This window comes from Sapajus apella, unplaced genomic scaffold (genome assembly GCF_009761245.1).
Source record: "Sapajus apella isolate SASKATOON/1434 unplaced genomic scaffold, GSC_monkey_1.0 scaffold1, whole genome shotgun sequence".
In the NCBI taxonomy this organism is placed as follows: domain Eukaryota; kingdom Metazoa; phylum Chordata; class Mammalia; order Primates; family Cebidae; genus Sapajus; species Sapajus apella.
In genome coordinates this window covers 8769493-8773198 of record NW_022436941.1, presented here as the reverse complement: position 1 = coordinate 8773198, position 3706 = coordinate 8769493, and the positions used below count along the sequence as shown (strand labels likewise).

The following is a 3706-nucleotide window of genomic DNA, read 5'->3' as shown; positions in this document are numbered from 1 at the left end:
TCAGTTAAGAAAGCAACCATTGGAGAGGTCACTATAGTTACAATTACCAAGACCAGAGAGAGACCCAGGAACTCCAAATCCACCTCCTACCTGCTGTCAGTGACCTCATGGCCCTGTTGATACATGCATCTCTGCAGAAATGAAGTGTGGTCATTCCAGGCCATGGGCTTTTCAATAGCAGCTAAAACCTCAACCCAGCGTACATGTTCAGTGGAGGGACAAGAATGTGACTCAGTAGTTAAATCTGAAAGTTTTCAGAGCTGAAAAAGTCCATCACAAACTTGTGAGACCCAGTATGCAAGAAAATGCTTGGAAAACATTAGTGCTCAACAGTAAAGCAAATTTTTTTTTTTTTTTTTTTTTTGGACAGAGTTTCGCTCTTGTTACCCAGGCTGGAGTGCAATGGCGCAATCTCGGCTCACCGCAACCTCCGCCTCCTGGGTTCAGGCAATTCTCCTGCCTCAGCCTCCTGAGTAGCTGGGATTACAGGCACGCGCCACCATGCCCAGCTGATTTTTTGTATTTTTAGTAGAGACGGGGTTTCACCATGTTGACCAGGATGGTCTCGATCTCTTGACCTCGTGATCCACCCGCCTCGGCCTCCCACAGTGCTGGGATTACAGGCTTGAGCCACCGCGCCCGGTCTGTAAAGCAAATGTTTTAAACTAAATTCCTATGTACAGAGGGAAGACTCACCAATCAGGCACAGTGTAGAGTGAGATTTGTCTGGACTTATCCTTGTTTTTTAAAGTTGAAAGTCCTTTGTACTGGGAACCCCCTCAGGCCAGGGCAAATCCCTTGTGCCCTTGGGCTTTACAGGGCCTTCAGCGAAGACATCTGTCTCTGCCCTGCTTGCCTCTGGGTGCCTGCAGGGGAAATACAGTGAGCAGGGAGTTAGTAACCACCATAATCAGAGCCACGTGTAGGAAAATAGTTTGCATGTCAAAAGTGACGCCATCTTGAAGCAAAACCACCATGTGACTGACATTTGACTCCTGCATACCAAGGTGTTCAGCAGCAAGGTCAAGAAACAATGCATGTAGTGTAGATAAACCCTTGTAAAGATGCTTATCTAACTCCACCAGTGGTAAGGAGTTTCGCAAGAGGATCTAAGATATGAACAATTACACATGCATTTACCCTAAAAGCATGCCATATTAAGAATAACTTCTGGAGGATGACTGTGGGGATCCACCGTCTCTCAGCTGGCAAAGACATCACTTCCGTTCGTAAGTCCCTATTAAATACTTCTTTCTGAGAAACGGGACTTGTCAGCCTTTTCATTCAGCCTCTCAGCTCCCTCAGCCTTCAGGGGTAGGTGTGTGTAGACCTGCTCACCGCAGAAGCCATATAAATTAAAGGACAGCAACAGCGATGAGTCGAGTGAAGCTGATCTCTGCCAGCATGAGCTGCCTTTGCATGGATGAGAATTTGCTCTCCAAGTGGGCAAATTACAGAAAGACACTTTTCCTCCTGGCTGATGCACTCTTGTGCTCAGCCCATGTTGAGGTCTGGCTTATGATCCTCTCACTTCCAAAGCTCAAAGCCCTTTTGGAAAACTCAATGTGCGTAATTATCTGGGGTGGTTGGGAAGAGCTCTCTGGAGAGCGCTGAGTAAGGGGCAAGTGAGCTTATCCTGGAGCTCATGTGAAACACAGAGCCCTGCAGCCCCCACTCCTGCATCAGGAGTAGGGTTTATAAGGGCCCCGAGGTATTCTCATGGGCCTACTCCTTTACCCCGGAATTGGACGCCATCAAAAATTTCAAGGTCTGTAGAATGTGGAGCTCACATGGGGAGGTACAGTGAGACCTGTCCTGTGTGGTCCAGGCCTGTGTCATGGAATACTGTGTCCTCCAGACTTCTGGGTTACTCGACGCTTAATGCCCAATTACACACAACAAGAGCCCCAGCCTGCTGGGACCACATAGCACTCCTGTGATCCAGGGCTCTGTGGCTTCCTTTTTCTCTGACCACTACTCAGGGCTCTTGGCACTTATGCTCCAGCCTGCTTGTCACTCTTCTCCTGCTGCTGTAACTCAAAGCTACCCACTGTATGCACTGGAAACCAAAGAGTAGGGAGTGGGCATCACCCCTGGCTCCCACAATGCCTGAGCCAGGTCTCCAGGCCTGAGACAGGGGGCCCTACCTGGGGATTTGGGAAAGTGGATCCGGGCTCTAAGACCTCTGATATCTTCTTAGGCTGAGTCTTGATGAAAGGGCAGGCCTGGGAGGAGGGCTTTCTCTGAGAAAAGAGGGTGACGGTCCAGGGGCTGAAGGGTTTTAGCTCCCAAAAAAAGTGCCCTGGAAGAAGATGCGTGTGAATCAGACAGAGCGGTGAACATTTGTCCAAACTCTCCTCTCTCAGTCTCAGGGGACTTCCACTTCAGCAGGAAGGGAAGGTTATCCACACCTGACAGGTCTCCTTGGGGAAAGGTTAGTCAGGCCTCTGAATGGGGAGGCAGGTGCATAGGAATAACAGGCTTTGAGTGAAGGGCATGGGGGAGCTGTGGCAGGGTTGTGGAGCTGGTTTGGGTGCTCTACATCTGCACCTGGCTGTGGCATGCCTGGAGCCTGGGGCAAACACAGAACACTTTGTTTACTCCAATCACCAGCCCCAACTGTCTCCCTTCTTGCCACTCACTCCTGACCCGGATCAACTTCCAGGGCAGACTCCCAACTCTGGAGTCACTTGCAGCACTTAAAAAAAAAAAAAAAAATTCCAGCACAGCTTAGAGCCTCAAACTCTTTTCCAATGTGACGCCCATCTCTTCCTCTCCCCAGGGCTGGCTGGCACTGGCCACAGAGAGCTGAAATGGGGGCACAGGGGAGGGCATGGTCTGGCCTTTTTCTTCTCTCCTCCCTCTTCAGGACCTTTTCCTCCGTGGTGTACTGGGGCAGGGAGGAAGAGGGTGGAAAGAGACCTGTCTCTTACATGACAGGCACTATCGTCATCCGCTGATTTGTTGCTGCTTTTCAGGCTGGGCATGTCTGGCTGTGAGGCTGTCTGTGGCAGGTGGGTCCCCACGGGGCATGTGTGTGCATCCTACAGGACTTTCAGTAAGAATAAGCAGAGACCTCCCTCCCTCACAGTTCCCCATCAAGGAAAACCCATGGTGTGGCCTCTTATGAGCCCCATTGCTCTGGTCCCTGTGGTTGTCCTGCATCCTCTGCCTGATGGGTCTCCTCGCCTGGAAGGCAACAATCTTAATCAGAGATTTAAGGCCCTCTAACTTTTAGGTGTCCACTTAGGCAAAGGGAAACCCTATGTCCTTTCTCCTCCACATGGTGGGAGGATAGAAGGCTCTAGGGCCCTCTGTCTGAATGGTTTCTTCCTGGCTCAGAGGCGCATGGTTGGGTGCTGCTTGTCTTTTCCAGGGCAGTTGGTAAAATCCTATCCAGCATCCTGTTACTGTCACCCAACACTAAGGGGGCAGTTTAGAACAGGCAGATAGCTCTAGTGCAGCACAGCTAACTCGGAAGGAGGCAACACTGCAGTCACTAGGTGTCTGTCATTAGAGTGCTTTAGGTGGAGACTGACAGGAGGGTTTCAGAATATAGAAACTGGGGCCAGGTGCAGTGGATCATACCTGTAATCCCTGCACTTTGGGAGGCTGAGGCAGGCGGATCACTTGAGGTCAGGAATTCTAGACCGGCCTGGCCAACATGGTGAAACCCCGTCTCTACTAAAAATACAAAAAATTTGCC

The 3706-nt window shown here is 50.5% G+C and overlaps 1 long non-coding RNA gene across 1 annotated transcript; it reads right to left on the bottom strand.

Moving 5' to 3' along the window:
- Positions 1–741: 741 nt before the first annotated feature.
- Positions 742–2729, bottom strand: LOC116559341. Its single transcript, XR_004272435.1, has 2 exons — positions 2148–2729; positions 742–866 (listed from the first exon to the last, which is right to left on the bottom strand). It is a non-coding gene; the product is annotated as an uncharacterized LOC116559341 (long non-coding RNA).
- Between the last annotated feature and the right edge of the window lie 977 nt (positions 2730–3706).